The sequence below is a fragment of the Protopterus annectens genome, chromosome 2.part0 (assembly GCF_019279795.1).
Source record: "Protopterus annectens isolate FY-2018-M chromosome 2.part0, PAN1.0, whole genome shotgun sequence".
Classification (NCBI taxonomy): domain Eukaryota; kingdom Metazoa; phylum Chordata; order Ceratodontiformes; family Protopteridae; genus Protopterus; species Protopterus annectens.
The window spans coordinates 469,542,856-469,560,946 of record NC_056728.1 but is presented as its reverse complement, the minus strand read 5'-3'; positions in this window follow the sequence as shown (position 1 = coordinate 469,560,946).

Below are 18,091 nucleotides of genomic sequence, written 5' to 3'. Positions count from 1 at the left end.
CACGTGCAATACACCCCTCCCAAAAAAGTGACCTGACACACCCCTTGATGTCATCAATATCTACTGGAAATATAAACACCGTATAGGCGCTTACACAAAGTGAACATCCCTACACAGTTCTTGCTTTTTGTGATTCAACAAACCACTGATTTTTGCACTCATTTTCATAATAACTGTGCTGACAGCCTAGAATCTACACAGTTAAATTTAAAGACACATGGCAGGGTATTACTTTAGTTATTGTGGCACTACATTTTATTCCTCTTTTACATGACATTGCTGGTATTCATATTTAAAACCTTTTGTGACATGCGGTGTACTGCGCAAACATGAGATAATAAATCATTTAAAGTTATACCAATCTGACACACACCCCAATACCTTTGGACATCCACAGTATATACATCGCCCATTATAGGTGTGCAGTTTCCTTTTTATGGGCATTCTGTTCATATTTCTGGACTTTTACATGCCCATGTTGATTCCTGTATGCAGAAAATTTCCATGTACACTACCAACATGGACAAGGAGTCTACACTGTTGTGTTTAAGGTTGTTGAAATGCTCTACAATGCTGTGTCATTTCATTAGCATAAATTTCAGCTACTTATGCTGAAATTTGCATCCCACAAAAGTTTCCTGTATTGTGTGAGAGTGCCTGTGATTGGGCGCGGCTACACAAAATTTACTGAATCTAAAACTCGCTGCTCCCATGTTCGCATCGTGCCACAATGCACACATGAAAAAAGTGACCATGTAAGCTTTATTGAATTTGCACCTACATTTTTACAAATTCATCTTTATATAAATTTGCATCCAAAAAGACATTGTTTATAAATGTCAAGTACTGGTTCATAAAATTATTTTAAAACATCTAAAAGACACCGATAGTAAAGTTGTTTTTAACCTAATAACAAAGACAGTTTTTAATAAATATTTTAACTTTGGTTTTAGCATGAAGTGTTTTATACTCCCTTTATGGTATATAACAGCAAATGTATATTGAAGAAACCAGTCTGCCCATAAAAGATCATAGCAGCTGCAGATAGCACCCCCAAAAAATAAATCCATTATGCTTTAAACTAAACTAGCCTAACACAGGCATAATTGCATCAGCTTTTGTGGTTAGAATACATGTTCATCTATCATTCTATACTGGCCAGTCCTTCATCAAAATGAACACCTGTAAAAACCAAGTTAATATTAGTAATGAGAAAAATATCATTACTGGACATTTTTATATTTCACATTGACGATAACCAGCATTTTGTCGCTAGGAAACCCACCAGTCTTTTAAATCTGTGGATTCAAAACAAAATCAAGAAACAGGTATGGGAAGACATCCTATCTGAAAGCATTTTTGAATAAGAGAGCAGTCAAAAATGATGACATATATAAATAAGAAAGGCATATTAAAATGTAGTTGATGTACTACTTGTAATAGTACTAATAAATATTAAAGATATTAGGGGACAATAACACTGTTATGAATTTATCTTGAGCACCTGCTGTGAGGTAGTCACATCTACTGTGTTTAGTTCAACATCACTCCTACCAGTCATATCAGCTTACTACCTTACTAACAGGTTTTAATTCCACTGGAAAACTCAAAAAATTCCACTTTGTTCCTTACAACATTCACTTCAGTAATATTTAGAAATATGTAAAGGCAGGGTTATATTTTGAAATCTGTGAATGTTGGATAATTTCAGTTATTTATGTTCTGCGATCCTTTTTTAATGGCAACTGTTAAAGAAATGCTATGTTTATCTTGTGTGAATCTGCCTCAGTTGAGAAGGTGTCAGAGCAGTATACATTAATATTAGGATAGCATAACAGCCGTGTTACTTAACAGTATCATCAGCGGCACTGGGTAGTTATGAATGGCAAAAGGACCTCGTATAAAAAATATATGCTCAGTCTGCATATGGATGTGACTCAAATCCCAACACTGTTAACCAATATAAAGGGTGACTGGCTAACAATTGGGGGTTTTAATTGCTCCACAGCCAGAAAATGCGTGGCACTGTTGTGAAACATATTAAAGTGTACTAAAGGCACATATAAGAATTAGTTAACAGTTTTGTAAATGATGCCAGCCACAGGAGTATCCAGGGAGTACAAATTTTTGCCCAAGGTATGGGCTTTCACCATAAACACAAAAGAATACAGCCCACACTGAGCACCTCACCGAGCAAAGACTTTAGCTTAGTTCTTGGACTGTCTTACACCATTCTTTGTTTCAGTGCCTTTCAGTGCTCACTTGCCAATAGTAACTCTATTTAAAATCTTATAGTTACACACACACACACACACACACACACACACACACACACACACACACACACACACACACACACACACACACACACACTCACACAAAACTTAATATCCAGACATAGCAGATAATATTCTAATACATAACAGCTTTCGGTCCTTACTTTCCAGATTAATGATAGTAAACTGTTACTTCCCCTAGATTACCAGATTACTCTTCAAGCTGGTTAATAAGCCAACTAATGATAAACACAGATGACAATGTATTCAGAAACATCTGGTCACTGGAGGTGGTTTCCAGCAGTCAACCCTTTAGTAATAAATATGTTCTTGTCAAATAAGAAATGCATAAACAGACAAATGGCTCAACATTTTTAACAGTGAATACATAAAACACTTTGCTTAGAAAAGAATGAGTTAAATAATGCAGTTAACAGTGAAATATACTGAGATATAAACAACTGCATGAGAAACAGAAATTAATTATTTTGAACTAGTAGAGATCAATAAAGAAAACATCCAACTAAAGCTTTATCTTGTCAATCCTGAACTTCAAGAATAAATGAATCTTAAGATAAGATTTCCAGGCAGAGGGGTGTAAGTGCTGAGAATAATTCACAGGCACCAGGTAGCATTCTTTCTTCACTGCCCTAAATCAGGTGTTCTTGGTTTATACCTTTTTTGTAATGCAGAACTAGGGTTTCCACTTTTGCATACCAATGAGTCTGTTTATTAGCTCTTAGTTTAACTAACTCCCTTTTAAGAATCTTCTACTTGTTCTTTGTATGGACCCTTGGTTTCCTCCCTGAATTTATATATATAGTGTATGTGTGTGTGTGTGTGTGTGTGTGTGTGTGTGTGTGTGTGTGTGTGTATACGGGTCTACCTCATATCACTGAAATTTCATAATATTGAGACCATAACATCTAAATCCCAAAACATTGAAAGTCCAAAACATTGAAAACTCAGAACATTGAAAGTGTGCTTCATAACATTGAAAATTACAATGTATATGTAACTAACATCCTCTAACTAGCAAACAAACCTTTTTCTACATTTCTGCAGGGGGGGCAAGCCCTTCCCCTGCACGCCCATGTGTGGATCTCTGCCCTTCACATTCCCCATACATTAAATATACCAACTCAAAGATTGCACTACAGTGGAAAAAAGTTAATTTCCTAACCTCACTACACTGAGGTTAGGGAATTAGCTTTTTTTCCACTGTAGTGTGATCTTGGAGTTGGCATATTTAATTTACAGGGTGTGTGGGGGGCAGAGACCCCAAAATGGAAATGCTGGGGGAGTAGAAAGTATGTTTGTTAGTTAGGTGTTGCTGTAGGTGGAGGTGATATTATTTACTTGTGCAATGTAGTTTTCAATGTTATGAAGCACACTTTCAATGTTCTGAGTTTTCAATGTTTTGGGTTTTCAGTGTTTTGAATTTTTGATGTTATGGTCTCAATGTTATGAAATTCAACATTATGAAATTTCAATGTTATAAAGTAGGCCCCTGTGTACACACACACACACACACGCGCACGCACACACACACACACACACACACACACACATATATATATATATATATATATATATATATATATATATATATATATATATATATATATAAAACTGCGGTGGTGGTGCTGTGGTAGCGCTTTTGCCTCACAGTAAGACGTTGTCCTGTTCGATTCTCAGCTAAAGTGTCTTCTGTGTGGAGAAATGCGTGATTGGGCGTACCTTCATTGAAGGTTGTGAGACAGGGCTGGCAACTCGGCACATAAAAATCTACTGCCAATCATTAGTGGACCGGAGTTCAGCTGTGGCGACCACTAACCGGGAAAAGCCGAACGATACAATCATTTATATATATATATATATATATATATATATATATATATATATATATATATATATGTGTGTGTGTGTGTGTGTGTGTGTGTGTGTGTGTGTGTGTGTGTGTGTGTGTGTGTGTGTGTGTGTGTGTGTGTGTGAGTATGTGTGTACACACACACACACACACACACACATATATATATATATATATATATATATATATATATATATATATATATATGGGTCTATATTACATTGTCGAACTCACAGGAGTTCAAATGATGTAAAATCGAACCATGAAGTTCGAAACCCAAGGATTACGAAAACACAGTACAGCGATTTTTTCTCAGGAAAAAAATCACTGTTCCGTTAAAAAAAAAAAAACACGTACACTTTAAACTTAAACTAATGTGGGGGACTTAGCCCCTCACACCCCTTACTGTGGGGGCTGTTCCCCCCACACCCCCCTAACTATATATACTAACTCCAGGATCGCACTACAGTGGGGAAAAGGGCATATACCTTTTACTTTAATGTGTCAGTGTTATGAGTTTCAGTCAAATGAGTTTTCAGTCTTTTGAACTTTCAATGTTTTGGTCTCAGTCAAATGAATTTCAGTCAAATGAAATTTAGGTCATATGAAGTAGACCCATATATATATATATATATATATATATATATATATATATATATATATATATATATAGAGAGAGAGAGAGAGAGAGAGAATTATTGTGCCTCCCAACAGGAGGTAGGAAGTTACTACTTCTTTCACTATAGAACAAACTTTATATATCTGCAAAAACTACAAGCATTGTTGGTGACTCCCTGCATGGTGATGAAAGTAAATCTGTACCTTTTCATATGTCAGCTGTTTAAACTGCTAGAGCTGTTTTCTATTTTACCTGCTCCAATTTGTTTTCTGTTTTAAGAAATCTGCCTGGCCTGGTATCTTTGTTCTATGTGGCAGATAGACACTTAAATTGCCTAAGCTGCACATTTCACCTGTTTTTTTTCCCCATTAGTTAATTTCATTGTTGAGTTATAATTAAATACACAGAGAATGTATGTGTCTTTGTTTTTTTTTTTTGATAAGACTCAAAATCTGCAGAAAACTACAAGCACTGCTGGTGACTCCTTGCTGGTTATTTTTCCCACAAACCCTCCCATTCCTTGATTTGCTTTTTAAAGTTGGTGATTTTTAAGCTGCACACCATAACTGTAAATTGAGCTAGGATTTATAAGCTCCTCCCTTTCTACATTACTGTTTATATATTGAATTATTTATTTGCCTTTCTTTGTGCTTATTTTGATAAACAATGTACATTTTGCCTCTCATTTTCTGTTGTACTGATTTATTTGCTCTGAGTTCATTATCTAGCTAGCTGTTCTATAAAGCAGTATAGTTTTGCTCTCAAGCAAGCAGTTTCCTGTGTTTTTACATCAAGAGGATAGTGAAGTTTCCATATAGTGACAGTGGGTGGTAGTATGGTCTGTATAGGTTAGGGAAACACACTAGAGATTCTTGCATGTTGTTTTTTAGCTGTAGGGCTTATTAATCAGCGTACCTTGTTGTTAGTGCCTTTGTAGATTCTGCACAGTTGAGCGGCTCTTGGCTCATTTCTATAAAGTGAAGTACATTTATTGAATAATCATACTTTTATAACCTGTTTAAAGTATACTGATGTATCTGTATCTTTAAGTATCTTTATGATAGCATTTCACTCTGGCCACTCTTTTACTGTGCTTTTACATTAGCAGGACTGGGATTATTCATCTAATTGCAGTAGGTGTTTACCTGGTTTATCTGAGTTGGAAGCACTCAGAAAGGCTAAAGTGTAGTTATTTTATTGGCCAGAGGGCTCAGTAGTCAGTTTTCTGTATTTCTAGTTCTGGTATAAATTTGGCACATTTGCAAATAGCTGTGCCAGTACCCTGTACAGGTGCAAACATATGTAAACATTGCTTATTTTCATTATACTGTGAAGTGGTGCTGGACAGCATCATTGGTTAGGTTAGCTGCAGATTAAACCAAGTAAGCATCCTTCCCTCATCCATTTACAAACACCCTCCTCTCCTATCCTTTCAAATACACTATAGGATCTGCAACCATGGATGGGGACTTTCCTGCTATCTCTGCATCCAGCTTGGTAGATGTGGGTATCCTAAGGCAATGTAACAGTTGCCTAATATACACTGACAGCCATTTAATTCTTGAAAAGACAAATAAGATATGCGAGAGATGTAGTTACACATTGACACTGGAGGCTGGACTCTCACATACAGACACAAAAAGCAACAAACAGGTTGTCAACGACTCACACACATCACTCACTGCACCTGCAAAGGACCACACACACAGACTCACATATGCAGAGGTGCTCACATGTAACTTCCTCAATCCTCAAAGACCTCTCAGGGGCAGTCCTTAAAACTCTTCATGTACACAAACAATTCCCATCACAACACATAAAGCTACATCTCATTGTGCCTCAACTACCAAGCACATAAGGCAAAATGCTCCACAACCCAATATTATGATAATAGGAGACTCCATTGTGAGACACATTGATGTCCCACTTACCAGGCTGGATAAGGAACAGGTTACAGTTAGTTGCCCATCAGGGGCAGAATTCAACTGATCACACAAGCACTCAGGTCACTTACCCCTATGTACCTGTATGACTCAGTTATAATCCATGTGGGAGTGAATGACCTGAGATGTGCATTCTTGGACTCTATGAAGACAGACATGATTCAGCTGTCAGAATATGTGTCACAGACAGTTATGAGCCTACCACTGAGCAGCATCTCCAAAGATGATGCCACAATACTAGCAGAAAATAACTCACTATAACAATTGACTTAACTGCTAGTATCATTCCAAAGGGGTGCTATTCTTGTCAGCCTGGGAGGACGTGGTTGAGAGGTCACACTGCTTTGCCAAGAATGGTCCTCACCTGTCACATTTAGGCTTTCAGATATTGGCCAGAACATTATCCACCCCCTATAGTGCCTTTTTTAGGCATTGCCAAACAAACAAACCAACATAACAAAAGATACTCAGGACAAGCTAAAGGTGTTACTGTTCCATGATAATAGCTTCAAGAAGAAACTGCACTCCCTTGAAGCTCTCCTTATCTTGCAGAATGCTAATGTTTGTGTGGGTACTGAAACATGGTCCAAGCCACGAAAAGCAATCCAGCAATGCATGGCTATAATGACTTTCCTACATTCTTGTCACCCACTGAACATGAAATAGCAAAACACAGAGGTGTGTCTAGCTACATAAATGATAAGGACACCTCAAGGCTGGTTAAACAGTATGACATGGTTGTGCTACTCCATGTCCAACTAACCATGGGAAAAATCTGTTATCATATTCTTGCTACCTATAGGTCCCCAACCATGAACCAGGAAGCCCATACATCATACCTAAACTTACTAAAATCACTCACCATCCAGCCCAATACCATTCTCATGGGTAATTTTAACCATCCTTCCTAACTGGGAGGCATATTTGACCACTAACATTCAGTCCCAACTATTTCTTGACTTTGTAAATTCAAATGCCTTGGAGCAGCTAGTCTGCACACCCACTAGGGGAACAAATATCGTAGACATGGTACTCACAAATATGGGACAGTGCTGTACCCCTCCCCTAGTGTGATGTCCTCACTTCTAAGATCAGATCACAAACCGGTCTCCCTTGAACTAAAGGTAAAACAAGTGCCCCCACCTAACCCCAAAGACTTTAAGAATTTCCCTAAAGTAAATTAACCCCTGTTAAGGGATGGTATATCTAGTTTCCATGATCTCCAAAATACAGAAAACACAGAAGTGTACACAGAGGCATGCACAAAAGCCTTGTACGACCATATAAACAACTGCATAGAAACATCAGTACCGGGCCAAAATAAGCCCAAGTCAAACCACAAAAACAAGCCAGCCTGGTGGACCCCTAGTATTAATAGCGTATACAACAAAATAAATAAAATCCTGTCAAGAAGTAAGAGGGAATATGCACAACAGAGCTAAAAGCACCTCATTAGTCTTAACAAGCTAAGCAGGGAACCAGTCAAGTCTCTGAAAGCTGACATTGAGGTAAAAATAAAAAGTGAAGGCTAACCGTAAGACATTTTTCAGTTATGTCCTCAATCTTAACAGCAACACTCAACAGTGTGCAGAATTAGTTGTAGATGGCATCAGTTATACTTAGCTGTAAGATGTAGCAAATCTGCTGGCTGACAAATTCAATTCAAATTTCACCTCTCCATCACCCCCAGTTATCCCCCAAGAAATACCTTCCACCACTCCAATGCCAATTATCACCAAAGAATAGATTGTTACTGTGCTCTCTAAAGCTAAAAACATGTCAACAATGGGTGCTAAATATTATATTGGTTTACCTTTAAAAACTCAAATCACAGTGCTTTGAGTGCTCATATGAGCGACTCAAAACCATGAAAGTGTAAACATCGACAGTCCTTAATGTTCGAAAAACAGCAAATCGAAAAGCAGATTCACTGTTTTTTGAACATTAATGTCGAACAAAAAAAAACCTAAGTGGGGGCAAACCCTCCCTGCACTCCCACACCCCCCTACTTTATTATTCTAACTCCGAGATCGCACTACAGTGGGGAAAGGAACCATTTCCCGATCCCCACTATAGTGCAATCTGCCCCAGAATGTCGAATATGCAATAGGTGAATCTCACTGTGCATTTGCTCATTGCACATTTGAACCTTTTTCCATTCAGCATTTGCAAATCTTGCAGACTGCCTTTTGCACAATTGCTGTTTGCCTGTGTGCAATACACACATCTAAAGGTAAACCATTATACCAGAGTGTCCCTTAAACAGCTTAAATCAGGACTTATCAGGCCCATTAGTATCTTTATCTAACTACAACCTCTGGACTGCCTTTGTCCTGATAGAGTGGAGGTCAGCAACAGTCATCCTTCTGCATAAAGGGGGACGGTCTACTGACCCATGAAATTACAGACCCATAAGTTCAATTAGTCATATATATATATATATATATATATATATATATATATATATATATATATATAAGGCCATGGAAAGAATAATCATGGACCTGATAAATAATGTCATAGGAAATCTCCAAACACTGGACCCAAACCAGTTCGGAGGTCATGCCTACTAAATTTTGTGGATTTCTTTAAGAAGGTCACTAAAGCCATGGATGATGGAAAAACAGCACATACCACCTAACTAGACTTGTTCAAGGCATTTGACACAATTCCTCACTCAGTTATTATAAATAAACTCACAAAACTGGACTTAAATCCCTACATTACCAGATGGATAGCCAGTTGGCTCACGGACAGGACACGTGGTTAAAGTAGGCAAATTCATATTCAGCAAGATATCTGTTATTAGTGATGTGCCACAGGGCTCAGTGCTGAGATCACTTCTGCTCAGAATATACTTCTCTGAATGTAGGCTAATGTGGAAGTCCTCTGGATGACAAAGCTTGCAAATGACTGCAAGCTAGGGGCAATCATTGAATCCCTCAACAATGTACATAGATTCATAGGTTCATAGATTAGTACTAAGCTAGCCAGTTATCCCTTGTGAGACTCAAACACTGCACCTTGTGTTTGTAAGGCAAACACCTTAACCATTAAGCCACCCTCCCAACCTTCAAAAGGGTCTAGATCAGACAAATTCTGGTGTCATAGCCATGCCCTAAAAGTAAATGTGAAAAAAATGCATTATCATACCCTTTGGAAGTCAAGTACCTCTGCAAATTACAACATCAATAGCACAATCCTAAGAGCAGATTCAGAGGAGAGAGATCTAGATACACAGATATATTGTAGGCTGAACTTTGACTACCATGTGTCCATAGTGGTGAGGAAGCCCTTCCATGTGGCACAGCATATAAGTAAAGGTATCGCATCCAGATCCAAGGAAGTTATGGCCCCACTATATTCAGCATTCATCAGGCCAGTAATCAAGTACCATGTGCCATTTGGCATGTACTTGAGTAGGCACTTACAGCAGTTGGAGCAACTTCAGAGGTTCCTCACAAAGAAAACAGAGGGTGTAAACAACATGAACTATGTGGACAGACTAAAAACCCTATCCCTTTACTCTGTCTTCTACTGGTGATTAAGGGGTGACCTATGCATGACCTACAAGGCACTCATAAATCCAGTCCTGGTGCATAGCTTCATAAGACAATACTAGGCTATTGGCCTGTAGGCTCTTATAAGCCTAGTCAAGAATTTCACCCATGTTCCCACAAAGTCAGCACCTGTTTCCCCTGTCCAGCAGGGACACAAGTGGGATCCCATGGGTGTATTTTCTGTTTCCAGACTGGTACTCTGTTTAACATGGAAAGGTAGTCAATTCCACAAATGGGGGAGTCTCTGGGACACAAATCTATCCTGCCAACAAGTTTTACTAATGTCACACACTAGGTTTAGGCCTTGAGTGTGGGTTACCCAAGGGGATTTTGACTTTTGGTTATGCAGCAACTTCATCAAGGCTGGGTCTGAGATGGCCTTGTATGCCAGACACAGGTCACCTCTGAGAAGTCTGTACGAGACTGAGTAGAGGGACAGGACTTTTAGTCTATCTGTATAGGACAGGTGTTTGAAAACCTGGATTTTCCTGGAGCTGCCACACATCCACATGTCAAACAGCACGAGGGTCACCTGATCTAGGGCTCTAAGTTTAGTCAACGAATCAAACAAAACATGCTAGAGAGATAGATATGTAGCTCAGAGATTATCCCTTCTTTGGAACAGACTTCCTATTCATATTAAGCAGAGCTCTTCCTTGGCCCTCTTCAAGTGCAATTTAGACCATCGAATGGGGAATTGCAAATATACGCCTGAGGTAGTGCCTATGTCCCTTATGAACAGCAACAATCTGTAAGCTATGGACAGACATAATCCATGCTATCCCCTTGCCTCTAGGGGCCATACAGTGGGTAAAATATGATTATATTGGCAAGTCTTGCAAGGGTCCTTAAACTTTTAGCAAAGTAATCTTCTATGAACTTATAAACATATAAACATATGAAGAAAAGGTTGCTAGCTGTCGCATATTTTAATACCACAGAAAACACACATATTGCTGATTAAACCACATGTTTTACTTTAATTGCTGCAGGTTATATCAGACTTAAGTGTCATTTACATTTCTGTTACTTTCTTATTTAGGAAACAGTGGTGTAGTTATTAAAAGATCTCAAAGTTTGAATGGCATCATCTAAAAGTAACAGTTATAAACAGGAATTCAGTCACAGTCATTCCAAAATGTTAGAATGATGTCAGAATCCAACACAATAGCATTCATTTATTTATTTATTTTTTGTTAATGGATAATGATGGATTAGCAACAGAATTATACAGGCATAAGAACATTAAAAAAGTGATGAAGAACAAGAACATATCACATAATGTAATAAGTCCCTAAGGTACAGCACCCACAATAGGAAATGTAATATCAATGAGTGTTCATAAGTCACTGCAAAATATTAAATGATGGGAACAGAAGACCCTGTATACTGATTTTCTAAACTTTTTCTTTAGTCACAAAGGCCATTATATTAGGTGACAAAATCATTAAGACATTCAAGCACTTCAATGAAGAACAGAACTGCTGATAAATTGCACAGACTTAACTAATGAATGACTCATACTGTTGGAAGCATAATAGAGATCAAAGGCAGAATCTGTGTAAAACTAGTTAAGCTTGTTCTAGGCATCCCAACCCCCTGCTCCAAAACTTAAATGAGAGAGAGAGAGAGAGAGAGAGAGAGAGAGACTGCAAAATGTAAATGGATAATAACCAAAACAAAGAAATGCTGGGACTGTTCCTTGAAACAACATACAAAATAATTGTTTAGTGACTCTCTCGCTTTATGTATATATATATATATATATATATATATATATATATATATATATATATATATATTTATATATATATATATATATATATATGTGTGTGTGTGTGTGTATGTATATGTATATATTTACACACACACACACACACACACACACATATTTATATATATATATATATATATATATATATATATATATATATATATATGGGATCACTTTACATTATCGAAATACTGAAATCTCGAATGTCATATGGTCGAGACCATATGATCGACATTTCAGTATATCGAATATGTAAAGTTTTAAAAAATAACACTTTACTTACCTTAAAACGTTATGTGCACACAGAGGAAGGCTTCTTGTATGCTCTTTGTGTACGTAATGTTGTTATCTATTTTGTGGTGTTGACAGGAAGTGGGAAATCTCCTGTTTTGCGCTTCTGCATACAGCGCAATATGGGAGATTTCCCTTTTCCCCACTGTAGCGCAATCTCAGAGTTGGTATATTTAAGTAGGGGGGTGTGGGGGGCACAGCCCCCCACATGGGGGGTGCAGGGGGGCAAAAGCAATGTTTGACTTTTTTTTTTTCGTTTCATTTTAGAAGTTCGAGTTTCCAAAACTCGATCTTTTGGTCTCGATAATATGAGGTTCGAGATTTTGGGAATTCGATCTTCTAAAGTGAATCCATATATATATATATATATATATATATATATATATATATATATATATATATATATATATATGGGTCTACTTCACATGACTGAAATCTCATTTGACTGACTTTCATTTGACCGTGACCAAAATACCTAATTTTCAAAATACTGAAAACTCACTTGACTTAAACTCATTATACTGAAAGCTTACAATACTAAATTTTAAAACACTAACTTGTAAACCACAGACATGCACACTTACAACACCAATAACTAACTCTTTCCAGAACTTAAAAACTACTTACATACCGTCTTAAGAGAAACCGGACAATATAAAACCAAACTAGGTGAATGGCTATTCCCACCACACCCCCAATGTGGGGGACTATGCCCCCTACCCCTCAACTATATATACCAATCTCAGGATCACACTACAGTGGGGAAAGGGCATATACCTTTTAATTACCCTACAGTAGTCTACACACTGCCACTACTGCTGGGAAAGCACAAAACATCCACCAAATTTCTTTAGATACTTCCCATAAAAATGAAAACAGACATATCCATGTTTAGAAACACTAAACTCTACTTTCTACATGACTATTGATATTCTGACAATCAGCACTTTCTTTGTAATGAGAAAGTAACATCCATTTCTGGCAGTTAGTAATGAGCAATGTTATTATACCATTGTTTAACTTCTTCCATTTATTCTTGTTAAGAGCTTACAACTATAATTCTTTATGGACAAGTTTAATCCAAATGAATGTCTCATTTATCAGATCATTCAGGGACAGAGTAAGCACTGCTAATACTTGGTTAGCATTTTCATCTTATTATTTTATGTTGTAAAATTGAGAAAACTAGAAAGTGTAAAAACGTCCAGAAAAACAAAAACTAATAAAAGCAAAACTAGACACTTGGCCAAAAAATGGTGCTAATACCAAATGTGGATGAATAAACAACAATGGATGAGTAAAAACAATTTATTCAAATTCAGTCCAGTCAAGTCCTTTCCTCCCAAACACCTTAGGACTTCTTCAGAACTGAATAACAAACTCAATAAAAGTTTAAATATAATCCAATACCTAATTACAAAATCACATGACCATAAAACTTCCTAATAAAACCATTGTCAAACATGTAAACCAAAATTTATGAACGGTCGTACGTAAACATGAACAAACACATGACTTCATCAAATTTACAATAAATATACATAATAAACATTCATAAATGTTGTCCCCTCATTTCTAAAATAAGGAGGATCGAAATGGTGTCATTTAAACCTGAGGGTGTGGTGAAGTTGAGTTTCAATTGTCACTGTAATTCCTTTCTTTCAATCTCTAACTCCCACCACCCACCCCTTACATTCTTAGGGATGAAATCTAAAATACCAACTGAAACTTAGTGAAACCTGCACAAACCAGGGTATGTCTAAATAAAGCATTGTTGGGGTTCCCCTTAGTTAACACATAAAGGTGTTCATAAATATTTTTCCCCAGTTGTCTCTCTGTCTTCCCAACATAAAAAAATTCACATTTGTAACAAACAGCAATATAAACAATACCCCTGGTTATGCAGTTAACCTTTTTTAATAAATCTTAAAAGGGAAATCCTGAAGAGTTAGAATATAATTTTCTAAAATATAAGAACACTGTTTACAAGCTAAACAGCATGTGGTTCCTTTGAGATTAAAACTAATGGGAACTTTAACATGTTCAAAATGAAATGCAAGATTTCTACCTGTTTTAAAAACAAAGTTTGGTCCTTTCCCTAGGATATCTGTGATTTCAGAATAACCTTTAAAAATAATCCAGTTTCTAGAAATAATATCCTTAATCTCCTTGTAATCAGCCCCAAAGGGGACAACCATTATGTTGGTAAAAGCTACATCTTCCATTTTTTCCAGAATCTTGATATGTGTGATTCCCCAACAATGGAATAAATCTCGACCTCCAACCTTTAACAACCTCATCCCCAATTTTGATTAATAAATTCTGAGGGTACCCTCTTTCTAAAAACATTTGAAAAATCTTAGCCATTTCCATCCTAAAATTGATTATATTTGAACACATTCATGCAGCATGAACTAGTTGCTCTTTGTAATTATTCTTTTTTTGTGCTGTGTGGATGAAAACTCTGATAATCTAAATAACTATTCAAAAAGTAGGCTTCCTGAAGTTCCTTGACCCAAATGTTTGAATACCCACATCCTTATATAAGGTCACATCTAAATAATCTATAGCAGTATATGAAGAAGAACAGGTAAACCTAAAATATGAACAAATAAAAACACTGTTTAAATAGTTAACAAATTGCTCCGAATCATATGTGGAGTCTTTCCATGAAAAAAATTGTCATCTTGGTATCAAAAGTGCATTCTCTATCCTTCACAAAAAGTTGAGGTAAAAACAAATTTTTCCCCCAAGCATAAAACACCAAGTTGGCATTAACGGGTGCACAACTTGCACTCATTGCTACGCCCTTAGTCTGTTTAAAAAAATTTGCCTTCAAAGGTGAAAAAATATTAACAAAAATAATTTCCATAATACCCATATCAAAATTAATTAGGCTGTTGTTCAATAATGTAAATCTTGGACTGCTACATAAAAAATGTCCAACCCAACTTAGTGTGGGATGGATGCGAACAAATCTACCACATCTATCATAGTAAAAAAATCATCATTGTACCAATTATTGTTAATTTTGGATAAAAAAATCCCACGAGTCCTTTAAAATATAATCCATACTTTGAACAGCATTTTTTAATAATCTATCAAAAAAAAACCTCCTAGGGAATATGTTGTACTCTGATGTGCTGCAATAATAACTCTATGGGGAGGTTGGTGAGTGTTTTTATGCACCTTTGGTATTCCAAAGGCAGTGGGAGTGAGGGATGTTTATTTATTAAAAAGATTAAACATCCTCCCTATTTTAAAAACTAGGGTCACGATTTATGAAATGCTTATTATGTATATTTATTGTAAATTTGATGAAGTCATGTGTTTGTTCATGTTTATGTATAACCCTTCATACCTTTTGCTTCACATGTTTGACCAGGGTTTTATTAGGGAGTTTTATGGCCACATGATTTTGTAATTAGGTATTGGATTGGATTTAAACTTTTATTGAGTTTCTTATTCAGTTCTAAAGAAGTCTCTCAGGTGTTTGTGATGAAAGCTCTTGACTCGACTGAATGTGAATACATTATTTTACTCATCTGTTGCTGTTCATTCATCCACGTTTGGATCATAGCATTATAATTTACTTCTACAATTCATTGCAGTTTGAAATTATCCACTAAAGACTGTTACTACTAACCAATTGATAAAAACAAAAGAACAGTGTTCACAACTCAGTTTATTGTAAAAGATAAGCATTTCAGACTTTATCAGATGAATTAATTCACTTAAAAACAGTTTAAATACTTGCGCTTCTTGTCACATGGCTAGAACAACTCATTCCATTCGCTAATTTGAATCACATTAAAACCATATGGGCAGCATTGCTACAAAACATTTAAAGAAACAATACTGAATATTCATCCATTTAATACATAAAGCATAAAACATTAATTTTGCCTTTCATAAACTCTCATCTTTGAAGCACTATTAATACATATAATCTCATTTAATCATGGTGGCACCAAAGAATTTAAATATAGCTGCTACCACAGTTCACACTGTTCTAAAATCGTACTCCATGGGCCACCCCTAGGGCTCTGTCCTGCTTTCTCTAATATGGAAAATAAAAAAAATAATGATCCTTGTTATTCAGGATATTTTTATATAATGCATTGGTCACTTTTTCTTTGTTTATTTCATAAATGTGTTCAAAGATGTGCTCCTTCAATTTTTGCTCTATTTTTCCTATATAAAAACACCAAAGGGCCTACAAAGTACAATATATACTACCCCTCATGTCTTACAATTATATCTGCCAGATAATTTAAACTTTCTCATCCCCACAATCAAATTATTGTCAGTAGAAATATTTTGGCATTGTAGAATCAAAACAGATGAGGCTCACCACAGCAGTATTCATAGAGAATTTAATTAGATAAAAATATCACAGACTGCAGTATCAGTAAGCGCTTTCACGTTCAAATAACGTTTCATCAGACTTCAATACTGCCAAAACCATTAGCTATATTTTAAATAACACTACAATCAATATCTCCCAAACACTTTAAAGGAATAATAATGACATCATATAAACAATTAAAATCTAAAAGCAGTATACACTAGTAACAAAAAACTCTCCTAAAGACATTTATGCCTATACATATCAATGAATTATTACTTAAATATCATAAATATATTTATTGAAAACAATAAATAAAATAAAAATAAAATAAAATAGATGCAAATATAGATCATATATTGTATTAAGACTGCATTACAAGCATTACTGCAGTCTTACTAGTGATGACATGCTTAAATCATACTTTGCAGAGTCCTAATGTACATAGGGGCGTGCTGCTAAAAAAGGTTTTAGTGTTACTTTATCATTAAGCCCATGTACCCTATGAGCCAGTAGCCTCATTATCCATCTATTTTCACATTCCTCTGTAAGATTTTTCAAATTACCCAACCTATCTGTCTTACTCATCATATCTAGGACCCTAAACTTAAAATTATGCCTAGTACCTTTACTCAACACGTATTGCCAGTGCATTTCTCTCATCTTCCTTGTTCACAGCCTATATATGTTCCCTGACATGCTCCCTAACATTTCTGTTGGTTTTTCCCACATAAAAGGACTTGCATATCTGGCATTGAGCCAGGTATACTAAGTCCCTGGACCTACAGTCAGCATACTGATGCAGCCTATACTCATGTCCAGTGTCTGGGTGTATAAAACAATTATCCACTCTCATATATATGCATTGATTGCACCTTCTGCAAGGAAAAGTACCATGTCTATTAGAGCATACCGATTCTTTTATATTATCCTCATAACACATTAATCTCTTCAATGACTTCATGTTCCTATAAGTGAAGTTAGGTCTGGATCCCACTATTTCAGATATTCTATCAACTGTGGTCAGTATACCCCAATTATTGTGAATTACATCTTTCATTTTCAAATTCCTGTTTGTATATGGAATAACTGTTCTACTTCTCTTAACTTCTTCATTTTTAATGCTGGTATCTACATCCTCACTGCTTCTATTTTTTTTAATGTTTTTTTTTTTGGGAAAAAATTACCAGTTCTTTCTTTTTGGAGTTTTTTTATTATAAATAAACTCACAAAACTGGACTTAAATCCCTACATTACCAGATGGATAGCCAGTTGGCTCACGGACAGGACACGTGGTTAAAGTAGGTAAATTCATATTCAGCAAGATATCTGTTATTAGTGATGTGCCACAGGGCTCAGTGCTGAGATCACTCCTGCTCAGAATATACTTCTCTGAATGTAGGCTAATGT